This window comes from Miscanthus floridulus, chromosome 13, assembly GCF_019320115.1.
Source record: "Miscanthus floridulus cultivar M001 chromosome 13, ASM1932011v1, whole genome shotgun sequence".
In the NCBI taxonomy this organism is placed as follows: Eukaryota; Viridiplantae; Streptophyta; class Magnoliopsida; order Poales; family Poaceae; genus Miscanthus; species Miscanthus floridulus.
The window spans coordinates 77214030-77227576 of NC_089592.1; the positions used below are offsets into that span (position 1 = coordinate 77214030).

At 51.0% G+C, this 13547-nt stretch overlaps 1 pseudogene; it reads left to right on the plus strand.

The window, feature by feature from the left end:
* The first annotated feature begins 896 nt into the window (after window positions 1-896).
* Window positions 897-10449, plus strand: LOC136501322 (large ribosomal subunit protein uL1-like; annotated as a pseudogene).
* The last annotated feature ends 3098 nt before the right edge of the window (window positions 10450-13547 follow it).

Below are 13547 nucleotides of genomic sequence, written 5' to 3' on the forward strand. Positions count from 1 at the left end.
ATAGAAAATTCCAAAATCATTCTAGTTGATATCTAAATGTATACAACTGAAACATAAGATGCAACAACCACAAATGCATAACATAAATACTGAACATTAATGTATGTTGCGTTCATACTGGTTGCATCTCATATTTTTGTCATGTCAAGTTTTAAAAGCTCGTTTATATATATCAATCATAATGTTTTTGAATTTTTCAAGATTTTTAGTATTTCTCCCATTTTTCTTGTGCTAAATATGTTTTTAAAAAACTTCTAGAGACATTTTAACAATCAAATATTTTATTTGAATTTTTCACATCCCAATATATATATCTAGGATTTATCTTGAAACCTTAGAAATTTAGAGACATTTTTTATTTTAAATATTATCAAGTATTTACTAGATTTTAATTTAATTAAAAAAAATTAAGGAACCTCATTCAAAAACACTTCAATCCATTGCGGGAGCTAATTTGAATGGTCTTGAGAGATTATAGGAGGTATAAAATGTCTGATTTTAATGTAGGAGGGAAATCTGATAATGACGATAGCTTATAGGAGTTAAAATAGCCTTATATGCATTGTTCGCTTGTCTTATGAGCCGTACTATTTCAGTGAATGAACAGTATTTTTCTTTCACAACAAATCAGTGAACAGTACTTTCAGCCATGACTTTTCAGCAAAGCAAACAAGGCCATGGTCGCTACTGGAGGCCCTTTATCAGCGGCAAAGCGACAACACATGGCCCACATACATCCGGAAGAGGCCCAATGGCCCATAACGTCCATACCCGCATCCGACGGTGTCAAGCTTAACACGCGTCATTCATCAGGAGCTCGTTCTAGGGTTTTGCTTCGACACCGCTCCCCGCTCATATATATAAACACCCGGCGCCGCCGTTTCATTTCCCTTTCCTCTCGCTCCGTCGCTCGCCTCGGGCCAAACCCTAAGCAGGTACGGTTCTGCTGCCATGGCAGCCTCCTCTCTTGCTGACGGCTCGATTCGCGAAATCGCATGTTTCGATGCCCTATCTGCTGTCCATTTTACCGTATCTGACCCTTCTTTCTGTTTTTTATTTCTTATTGTTGTTCCTTCTACAGGGAATCGAGTGATCGTTTGCAGCCATGAGGTACTACTGATTTCTCTTTCTCTCGTCGCATCTGTTATGTCGTGCATCAGTTTTGCGATAGAAATGCCGATTTCGTGTAGTTGTCTTGTCGATTGCCATGGTAGGATTTGGTCCTTTCAGCTGAATCGTGCCTTCAGGAGATCAATGCCTTATGTATTTGACTTGTGTTTCATTTGATTATTATAAGCTATGTTATCGATCTAAGGATGATAAGAAATCTAGGAGCCCCTTTGTATCATGCTTTGATTAGTTTATGCTTGATTTAGCCGTGGTCTTTCCAATCTAGGCCTGCTAACGGGGCGGGGTTAACTGTTTTTTTGGGACGGGTTCTAATGTGTGCTGTGTAAATGGGTGGAACCTTGTTTTACAGTGTCATGCATCAGGACGGGTTGGGTTTACAAGAAACGCGAGTTGGGGCGGGTCGGCATGTGCAGTCAGCGGGTTTTATCAGCCCTACTGTCGCAGGGGAGCTAGGGGTGGGGGCTGGGTCACTGCTACGTTGGGCGGTGGCGAGGCTGAGCTGCGTGGCCGGTGTGGCACCACTCCCCCCACGGAGCCTCCACGGAGCCTAGTGTGGGCAGGGCTCTGTGGGAGTGTTAGTCGCTGAATTTTCACTCTTGGTAGTAGGAGAATTCTTACTCTCATCGAGAGAGGATGACACTAGGAGTTGGGGCAATTTTCTTGTCTATTTCTCACACAAGCTCACACAAATGCCATACCAACCTGAGGGGTTGGGGTTACATATTTATAGGCTGCTAGCCAGCCAAGCATATGCCAAGATGCTAGTCTAAGATGCTAATATGCTTTTCTAGTTAAGATGTTGTCCTCTAAGATGCTGTCCTCTAGTCTAAGATGCTGTCTTAAAAACAGAAAAACAGCCACAAGGACCATATGAGCAGCACAGCCCCACAAAGACCAGCCACACATGAGACTTATCCATCATTCCCCCCCTAAGTCTTGTGCGTCGTCTTGTGGGAGAGTTGAACCATCCCGGTCCTAGAGCAGAGCTCAAGGAACTTGATCCTCCCAAGGGGCTTGGTGAGCAGGTCTGCAAGCTGGTCCTTGGTGTTGATGTAGCTCGCCTTGATGCTCCCTTCCTCCAAACAGCCTCGGATGAAGTGGTACCTCACCCGGATGTGCTTGCTGCGTTCGTGGAACACGGGGTTCTTTGCCAGGGCCAGAGCGGACTTGCTGTCCACCCTGAGCTCCACCGCTCTAGTGTCTCTGCCGAGGAGATCACCAAGCAGTCGAGCGAGCCAGAGCGTCTGAGTCGAAGCGGTGGAGGCCGCTATGTACTCGGCCTCGCAGCTGGACAGGACCACCACCTGCTGCTTGACCGACTGCCAGCTAACGAGACACTTGCCGAGGAAGAAGAGGATCCCGCTCGTGCTCTTGCTGGTGTCGATGTCGCCGGCGTGGTCGTTGTCGCTGTACCCGACGAAGTGTGCCGCCCCAGGGCACCTCGGGTAGTAGAGGCCGTGGTCGAGAGTCCCCGCAACGTAGCGGATGATCCTCTTCACAGCCTGCTGGTGCTCCGTCGTCGGTCGCTGCATGAACCGACTAACGTAGCCGACGGAGAATGCCAAGTCCGGCCGTGTGTGGGCGAGGTAGCGAAGGCTCCCCACAAGACGCCGGTACTGTGTAGCGTCCACCTCCTTCGTCGTGCTGTCGCGGCTCAGCTTCAGCATCTCCTCCATCGGAGTGAGAGCTGGGTTGCAGTCGGTGAGCCCAGCTAGCTCAACGACGCGCTTGGCGTAGGCGGTCTGTCGAAGTGTGATCCCAGAGTCATCCTAGTGCACCTCGATTCCTAGGTAGAAGGAGAGAGGCCCCAGGTCACTCATCTGGAAGGTGGCCTTCATCTCTTCCTTGAATGCCGCCACCTCCGCATCCTTGGTGCCGGTGATCACCAAGTCGTCGACGTAGACACCCACTAGCAGGGCATTTCCTCCATTGCCCCGTCGGTAGATGGCCGCCTCGTGTGGGCTTTGCACGAAGCCCATCCCCTTTAGCGTGGAATCCAGCTTGGCATTCCACGCCCTCGGTGTCTGCCGCAAGCCATAGAGGGCCTTGCGCAGGCGGAGCACCTTGCCCTCCTTGCCGGGGATCGCAAATCCCGGCGGCTGGTGCACGTAGACCTCCTTCAAGTCGCCGTTAAGGAACGCCGACTTGACGTCCATGTGATGAACACGCCAGCCCTCCTGGGCAGCTAGCGCAAGGAGGAGTCGCTCGGACTCCATCCGTGCCACGGGAGCAAAGGCGTCGTCGAAGTCGACCCCCTCCTGCTGCACGAAACCTCGTGCCACCAAGCGAGCCTTGTGCTTGACGATGGCACCGGCTTCATCCCTCTACAGCTTGTACACCCACTTAAGGGTGATCGCGCGATGACCACGAGGAAGGTCAGCAAGCTCCCAGGTGCGATTCTTCTCAACCGCATCCATCTCCAACTGCATCGCGGCGTGCCATGCCGCGTGTCTCTCGGCCTCTGCAAACGACCGAGGCTCGCCGTCGTCACACGCAAGGTGCAACTGCGCCTCCAGGTCGTGAGGCACCGGTCCCGGCACCGGCTGGTCGCCGAGAAGGTTCTCCATCGTATGGTACCGCAACGGCTCGCCGTCGTGGTACGCGTCGATGCGCTCCTCGTCGTGAGAGAGCGGAGTAGCGAGCTCAACCGGGCCGTGCTCGACACGAGCTGGTGGTGGAGTAGACGTGCCCGGAGTGGTGCCTGTCGGTGCTGGAGTGCGTGGTGTTGCCGGCTGTGGTGGAGCCGACGAAGAACTCATCGCAGCCGAGGTCCTGGCTGGAGAGCGTGGTGCTGTCGGAGTAGCAGGCGTCGGGGTCGGTGGAGGCTCGGGGACTGGGGTAGACGCGCTCGCCGAAGAAGAGCCGCCTACTCCCCCAGCTCCCTCGAAGTGGACGTACTCGACAGAGAAGTCGTTGTATGTCGGAGCCGAGCCGTCGTCCACCGCCTTGTCCCACGCCCATCCTCGCCCTTCGTCGAACACAATGTCGCGCGCCGTGCGCACACGCTGTGTCTTCGGGTCGAGGATGCGGTAGGCCTTTGAGCCCTCCGCGTAGCTGATGAATACTCCCGGAGTGCTCCTGTCATCGAGCTTGCTAATGTGGCCAAGCTCCTTGGCGAACGCGAGGCAGCCGAAGACCCGCAAATGGGAGACCGCCGGCTTGCGCCCATGCCAACCCTCGTACGGCGTCCTGCCATCGAGCGCCTTGGTAGGCGAGCGGTTGAGGATGTAGACGGCCGTCACCACCGCCTCTCCCCAGAAGACAGCCGGCATCCCCCTCTGCTTGAGGAGGGCCCGAGCCATCCCCACAACCGTCTGGTTGCGCCGCTCGACGACGCCGTTCTGCTGCGGGCTGTACGACGTGGAGTAGTGGCGCTGAATGCCCTCGTCAGCGCAGTACGACACGAATTCAGCCGCCGTTGTCGGTGCGCAGCACGCGCAGCTTGCGACCGCACTCCGCCTCCGCAGCAGCCTGCACGCGCCTGATGGCGTCCGCAGCCTCTCCTTTGCTGCCGAGGACCATCACCCACATGTAGCGGGAGAGGTCGTCGACGAGCAGCAGGAAGTAGCGTCGTCCTCCCGGTGTGGCCGGTGTCACCGGGCCACACAAGTCCCCGTGCACAAGCTCGAGCCTCTCCTTGGCTCGAAAGCTAGCCCGCTGTGGAAAGGGGAGTCGCCTCTGCTTCGTCAACACGCAGACGTCGCAGAGGTGCTCCACATGGTCGAGGCATGGCAGGCCTCGCACCATCTCCGTGGCACTGAGCCGCTTCAGGGCCTCAAAGTGAAGGTGCCCGAAACGCTCATGCCACTGCCACGCCTCGTCATCCCGACGAGCAGCGAGACAGAGGGGTTGTGCCACCTGAACGTTAAGGACGTAGAGTCGATTTGCGCTTCTGGATACCTTGGCAAGAAGGCGACGACGATGATCCCAAATCCTCATGACTCCGTCCTTAACCACCACGCGCGAACTGTTCTCATCCAGCTGTCCTAAGGTGATGATAGAGTTCCTCAACGCGGGGATGTAGTAGACTCCGGTGAGCAGCCTGTGCTCACCAGACACGGTGGTGAAGATGACGGAGCCGACGCCCTTGATCTCCACGCCGGAGGCATCCCCAAACTTAACGGAGCCTCGGACGCTAGAGTCAAGCTCGGTGAAGAACTCCCGTCGACCGGTCATGTGATGGGTGGCGCCGGTGTCGAGGCACCACCCGTCAGTCTTGTCGTTGCCGGAGCTGTCGCCGAGGAGGGCGTGTGCTTTTGGCTCGTCAAGGTGGAGGAGAGCCGCTACGGCCGGTGCCGCTGGAGGTAGCTCGATGCTGGCATGTGCCATGAACAGAGCCGGCTCCTCCGCCTGTGCGACGTGGGCCTGGCCGCGTCGTGGCTGTCAACAGTCCTTGGCCCAATGGCCAAGCTGGCCGCAGTTGCGGCAGGTGTCGTCTCGTGCCGGCTTGTGCCTGTCGGCGACGCCGCCCTGGGCGCCTCCGCGGGCATCACCCTTGGCATGTCTTCGCGCCCCGGCCTGGGCGTCTCTGCGCGGCTTGCCACGCTTGCGGCCGCCTGTCGCGGAAGAAGGCTCCCCCTTCCTCCGATCACCTTGGCTGGCAAGCCACTGCTCTCGAGTGAGAAGGAGCTTCCCGCCAGTGGTGATGGGCCCCGAGAGGGACTGTGGCTCATCGCTGTCGACGACCTTGAGGCGACCTATCGCCTCCTCGATCGACATCGTGGAGAGATCCAGCAGAGACTCGATTGAGCGAGCCATCTGCTTGTACTTCTCGGGGACGCAGCGGAAGAGCTTTTCGACAGCTCTCTCCTCGCCGTAGGTGTCGTCGCCGAACTGCACCATCTTCTGCAACAGAGTGTTGAGACGGAGAGCAAAGTCATCAACGTCCTCACCTGGCTTGAAGGCCAGGTTCTCCCACTCCTTGCGAAGTGCCTGCAGTGTGGATTTGCGGGCGCGGTCGCTGCCGATGCGTGCCGCAACGATGGCGTCCCAAGCCTCCTTGGCAGTCCGCTTGCTGGTAAGCGAGAACTGCATCTCGGGCGGGACTGCAGCGATGAGAGCATCCAGCGCCCGTCGATCTAGGTCGTAGTCGACGTCGCCGTACCGGACTGCCTCCCACATGTGCCGCACCTGGAGCTTTACCCTCATCACCGCAGCCCACTCGACGTAGTTGGTCTTGGCGAGGGTAGGCCACCCACCGCCGGGACCGACGTCCCTGACAACAGCCTGGAGCCCGTGGTAACCACGGTACCGATCCGGGGAGAGAGAGCCACGCTGCCTGTGAAGGCCGCGCTCTCCATCGACCCGTCGGTACCGATCCGGGGAGAGAGAGCCATGCTGCCTGTGAAGGCCGCGCTCTCCATCGACCCGTCCGCCACCGTTGCCGTGCGCGCCTCCTCCAGGGGCACCCGCCGCCGTGCGCGCCTACACCAGGAGCGCTGCCAGCGCGTCCGCGCCTGTCTGGGCTGCCGCCGCGCTCGTGGGCGTGCGCGGCTGCCCCAGGAGCGCCACCGCCGTGTGCGCCTCCTCCAGGAGCGCCGCCAGCGCGTCCGCGCCTGTCTGGGCTGCCGCCACACTCGTGGGCGTGCGTGGCTGTCCACTGCGCCGCCCGCGCTCGCGCTGCCTCCCTCTCTAGTAGCTCGAGATCCGCGTCGGCAGTGTCATCAGCGGAAATGGAGCTGCCGATGCTGTCGCGCAGAGCCTCGACCTCCGCTGCCGCCGCACGCGCTGCATTCGCCGCGCCGCTGCTTCCGCCTCCGCTCTGGCTGCTGCCAGCTCCGCCGCTGCCAGCCTCGACGCCCTTGCCGCCGCTGCAGCGGTCTCTGCCGCCGCTCGCTCGCGTTCCTCTGCCGCGGCAAGTTCGGCCTCCTGCCGACGCCGCGTGCTCGAGGTGACCGAGCACTGAGACTGCCCTGCGGACATGACGCGCTACCGGGGGGCTGCTGTGTGGGGAGAGGGCTGCTTCAGACGAGCTGGGAGAGGAGTGAACAGGAGCGGCTGGAGGAGCTGCTGCTGCCAACATCTGGGGCTGTTGTGGGGCTGGGAGAGAAGATGAGCTAAGAGATGCTCAGGCTACAGGATAATACGGCTCTGATACCAGTTGTTAGTCGCTGAATTCTCACTCTTGGTAGTAGGAGAATTCTTACTCTCATCGAGAGAGGATGACACTAGGAGTTGGGGCAATTTTCTTGTCTATTTCTCACACAAGCTCACACAAATGCCATACCAACCTGAGGGATTGGGGTTACATATTTATAGCCTGCTAGCCAGCCAAGCATATGCCAAGATGCTAGTCTAAGATGCTAATATGTTGCCCTAGCTAAGATGCTGTTCTCTAAGATGCTGTCCTCTAGTCTAAGATGCTGTCCTAAAAACAGCCACAAGGACCATGTGAGCAGCACAGCCCCACAAAGACCAGCCACACATGAGCCTTATCCATCAGCGAGAGCCACCACACTGGAGAGGAGGTGGGGCGGTAGGAGGAGCGTGTCGCCAGCTCAGGAGAGGATGTGCTTGTCAGTCGTATCTTGCCACAGGCTGTCGCCATCCTCGATCTGCCACCGCTGGCAGCTTGCATAGAAAACGAGGAGCACTGTTCATCAGCGATTTCTCTAACCTATCTCTGCTGTTGAGTTCTGTTTTCTTTTGGTCCATTTGTCTACCGCATCGCTCTGCACTGGTTCTGTTTTTCTGGATCCATCTGGCTGCAGTCTGTTTTGTTCTTTTTGGCTATTTTTCCCTGGATTAGTGATGGATTTGGAAAGCGAGGTGACTGTGTGATATGGAAGTGATCACACAATTTCCACCACAGCTCTGGAGCTCTTTCCTACAACAAGAAATGCAGGATTTAATGCTGGCTGGCCGTTGCTAATGGCCGTCCAGTTTGGCTTTTCTGTGACATATTTTTTAAACGAACTGTGGGAGTCAAAATTAGTATCCTGGATCTTGGATGCGTTGCTCAGAAATTTCTATTCATGTTCGTCTGGATTATTTTTCTCCATGATTCAGAACAGCCTGGGGACGGACCTTTCAGCAACCTGAGAGCATCAGTTAGCATGCTGCATGGGTTTAATTTTGCGGGTTGGGGTGGTCATTGCGGAGCAGGTCGGGGTGGGTGCTTGATTTAGATTTTTTGGTAGTGTTGGGCTACAACAGGCTATGGGTTGGGTTGGGTTGGACCCCATTAGCAGGCCATCCAATCTGATTCTTTCGGAGTTGGGTTCAGCTGTTAGTTCGTTCACATAATGAAAATGGATGTGAGATAGATTCGGGCGGTTATCTCGACACATGAGATAGATTAACTTAGTTTGCTTATTATGATTGATTATTCTGCAGTTTTTGCCTTCTACAATTCTCCCTATTGGCAGGGATAATTGGAATGCTAGAGTAGTGTTCCCATCCAGATAGATTATCTTTGTCAAATAATTTCTATGCACTGATATTATTGCAGTAAGTTGCAGTCCGAGGTTCTCAAGGATGCAATCTCCCAGATTGTTGGGGATGCCAAGGAGAAGAATAGGAAGTTCACCGAGACTGTTGAACTTCAGATTGGTCTGAAGAATTATGATCCACAGAAGGACAAGCGTTTCAGTGGCTCTGTCCCACATCCCTCGTCCAAAGATGAAGGTGTGCATGCTCGTGATGCCCAGCACGTTGAGGAAGTAAGCAGTTAGTTGTTGATGTGCTTGAAAATCTGCTTATTTATATGTTGAACATGCTTACAGTAGTACACTAGTAGTTTGTTGAACTGAAAAAACACCATTGTTTTGAATTACTGAATTGTGACTGGCATGTATTAGTCAGTCCAATCTTGCGCTTGATTCCATTTGCATGAAAATATGTATATACAAATTCTGCTCAACTGTATGGAAGTTTGAGAATTTTGCTCAGATAATCTAAGTGCCCTTTCTATATGGATCAACTCTTCCTCACGCAAACTGTTTTACTACATTTGCAGGCTGAGAAGATGGGACTTGACCCATGTTTTAAAGGCGGCTAGGCGTCCAGGCGAGTGCTTGGTACGCCTGGACGCCTAGGCGGCGCCTAGGCGACAAGGCGCCACTATTTCCCAAGGCGAGCTGGGTACGCCTGGACGCCTAGGCGTCGCCTAGGCGACGCCTTTAAAACACTGGACTTGACTACATGGATGTTGAGGCCCTCAAGAAAATGAACAAGAACAAGAAGCTTGTTAAGAAGCTTGCCAAGAAGTACCATGCTTTCTTGGCATCAGAGGCCATCATCAAGCAGATTCCCCATCTCCTTGGTCCTGGTCTCAACAAGGCAGGCAAGTAGTCCATTTTTGACATGATTGTTACATACTTTGCATGCTAAGCTGTAACATGCAATGTTGTTTCAAATTTCTGTATGTAGTTTTGCATGATTTTGCTGTTTTCATTCGTTTATGGTACGCACTGAAAGTGTTCCTCCTATGCATTGTCTTACTTGCAACGAGTGATAATGATGATAATGACTAAACTGGTACTCGGTACTCGTTGCAAGCCAATGTCCTGTTCATTATTGTGTTAATGTTAAACTGTTTTATTAGTTGCTATTTGACATTCTCAAAGCAATGATACATACCTATTGTGAAATGGTATCATAGTACCCTTTAACTCTGAGCTGTGCATCTGAGAGGCTTTTGCTATATATGGTCTAACATTGCCTGCCCTGCTGATTGAATCATGTTTTCCCTACGCTGGTTACTCACCAGGAATCCCTCGAATCCAAGGTGAATGAGACGAAGGCTACAGTCAAGTTTCAGCTCAAGGTCCTTTGCATGGGTGTCGCTGTTGGTAACTTGTCGATGGAGGAGAAGCAGATCCAGCAGAACATCCAAATGAGCGTCAACTTCCTTGTGTCCCTCCTGAAGAACTGGCAGAATGTGAGTGATGCTCTGTTCTCTGTTACATCTATACCTTAATAATAATTGTTCCTGTTGTGTTTACATGTAATGAACCTTTTAGAATATAAGCTGCAGGAGTTGGTTATAACATGTTGTGATGTATTTTATGCAGGTGAGATGCCTGTACGTCAAGAGCACCATGGGGAAACCATACAGGGTGTTCTAAGTCTGCTCTTTGTGAAGTTTGCTCTTTATATGAATTATGATGCTAGGGTTTTGGACCGAGGTTGTCTTGAACTAAACTCTTGTTAGAGTATGTTTGGTTGGCAGGATATTGGGAGTGGTACTACCATAAGTATCCGGGCAGGTGTCTTTGCCCCCAAGCCTTTGTATTCTCTATATATATTGCTTGAGAGGTTCAATATGATATGCGTGAGTTTCCGCCCTGGCTGCGCCCACGTATGCCACAAATCTAATATTACTGGACTAGATGTATGTCAGTGGGTTGCAAACGGTTTTAAAAATCAAAATCCGTGACATTCTGTGCATTTCTAATAATTCATGCATTCTTTACCCATGCATTATAGTTAGATGTCCATGCGTGCGTAACGTAATGCCCATGCGTTGCTACTCTCTAACAAAAACTAGAGATGTTATCAATCATGCTCTTGACTTTTACAAGTACGTAAGGGCGACCAACAATGTTCGTCCGTTCTTTATCAAAAAACAAATAATGTTCGTCCGTTGGTCATCCAACCATCAAGATAGTTGTTTCAGCTCCGTTCACTCCCTCGCTCGCCCACTCACGGTCAAACTCACTGCCGTAATTCTCTATTTTCGAGCTCCTCATCGTGGTGCCAGACTTCAGCCCATCAAACGCCAACCATGACTGTCAACTCTGCACATCTGGCCAAGGACTCTGAGAATGAGATCAATTCTTTTAGATATCCGTGCTTGAGGAGCGAGGACACCACAGCCAGCCTGAAGTTCAGATACCACGACTAGAAATCCAGACATATATAGTTACCTTAATGCATGCTCAAGTTTGAAGTTTGAGTAGATGCTCTTTGTTTGGTCCAGTTGGGCTTTCAACAAGGTAAATTTGCCTCAACATAACAGTTTTCTTACAAAACTAAATAGGGCACATACGTATCATAAATGGATCTGAATCCAGCATGTGGACAATGTCTCCACAAGTGACCGTTTGACCAGCATGCCCATAAAATCTGAAGGCACACTTTGATTTCCTGAGAGATCAAAAACACAAAATACTCTTAATATCTTTGTTTCGCCATGAATGTCTGCAATTTAGAAAGCTGGGTAATAAACACATTCAAATCTGTATCCCTAGCAACTAATGTTCATCCTACTAATACTTGAAATAGCAAAATGACTTAAATCAGTTAAAATCACATGTGGTGATTCAAGCTAATGAAACAGGAAAGGAAGCACATGTAAAATGTAGATGCCACCACTAAGAAAAGCAGGGAAATCCTACCTCCACACCACAGGATCAAGCATAAAGAGAGTATTCAGAAATTTTTCTGTTGCTTCAGCATATATAGCATGTCTCTCATCATTCATGCCACTGTAATCTTCTCAATTAAATTTCTAATTCTAACTACATCATTTACTCAGTGTGAGGACCGATTTCAGCAAAGCCATCAGGACATACCTGCACAAAGTTAAAAAAAAAACCTGCACCTTTGAGTAAATCTACACAGCTATATTTCCAGGAAACACGCACTGAAAAACTTCCAGCAAACTTTGAGGTGTGCTTGTTTTGGCTAATGTATGTTTCTTGACTCAGATATCATGCTAACTGACCAGCTCTCTTATATGAGGAGTTAATAGAGTTTCAGATATCAGAGGTTTGGAGGTGCAGCTGGCTACATGATAGCAGAAGAATGCAATCCTCCCATCCAGATTAGCCAGCTGAAATTCATAGATGGTAGTAGTACAAAGGATGTGTCTGCCAACTGGTCAGTAGGAGGCCAACTCAAATGGCTGTTGGTGCTGAATTTTTCTTTGATACGATACTACGATAGCAGCCTGCGTTTATATAACTACAATTTATGAAAACTGTAATATAAAGTAAATTATGTTACTAATGTTTCCAGAAAACATATTTAGACCTTTATTACTACTGTATTTATTAGACCAGTAATGCACCTACACCATTTTTCTGACTCAGTTTCTAAGAAAGCTCACAGCCCTATAGTCTCATATATGAACAACAAAAGGACACTCGAAAGTTTAATTCAATCATCCTACATAATACATTAACAACTGAGATCACAGAGTTATACCTTCTCCATTCCCTTGACCAAAAAGTATCCACCTGCATCGAAAACACTCACTTTCTTTGAGACAAAGCAACAAGCATAAGTTTGATTTCACCATAACCGGAAGGAGGCCAATAAATATCTAATGAGTTTCATTCATGAAGTCTCTCTCTCTTTTTTTAAACAATACAATGGTTCCTTGTTTTAGACTTGTCACTTTTCTCTAAAGAATAAACAGGGTACAACGAAAAAAAACCCACAGATAATCAGGTGACCATAACACCTAAGAAAGAGTAATATCATGACACCAAAACCAGTACCATGATGACTTCATCTCCAGCTTCATCATGCACAAGGAATAAGTAAATGTATAGATTCTTCACATGGAATCCAGTATGGAGATAATGCCATGTTCGCTTGAACTTATCAGCCCGATTTATCAGCTATAGTACAGTATTTTTCTCTCGCAACAAAACAGCATCAGCCGCAGAAAGAATAACTATAGTGCTGATGGCTGATGGGATCTCGCTGCTTTACTTAATATTGAAGCAAATGAAATGCAGGCATGTCAATACTGCTCGGTAGCCAAGGCATTGGCTGGAACAAATATTCAGAGAGGCTTCTACTTCTCATTATTTAATTTCACAAATCATTTCTGTCTTTGATTTCACAAAATCAAGGGATCACTTGACCCCAATTGCAACTCAATAGGTAGAAATTTACACATGAACAGGCTGTTCTTTTTTTCGTAATCATTCAGGTTACAAATTCCCAGAAAAATTGAACCACCCTAGCGCAGGCTGTACTACAAGTACAAAGCACTCAAGCTGAAGCCGGAGTTCAGAGACTCCATTCGATCACAGAAAGCTTCCGAATTCAGATCATTCACTGCCCTGTCTGAAATCTGAATCCCCTACCATTATACAAATTCATCTTACCCGAAGTGCACACCCCAATCCCATCCCCGAAGGACCGGCGCTGCAGGCTGCAGCATTTCTTGGCGGGATTATCGCAGCCCCACGTCTTGATTCTCCGTACTATCTTGCCTCCCTCGAGCCGCATCAGCCACCGGGGGAGACGCGGCGGCGGTTGTTACTGCCATCTTTGTTCTTGCCGCATTCCTTTTCCTTGCGCGCGGGCGCCTCGGGGACGACGCCCCGGAACAGGCTCGCGAAGATGCGCGCCTTGATCTGCCCGCGCCGCGGCAGGGTCCGCCTCGCCGCCTCCTGCTGCCGCTCCATCGCCGCCGCGGGTGGCTTCTTCTTGCTCAGGAAGGCACGGGACTCTGG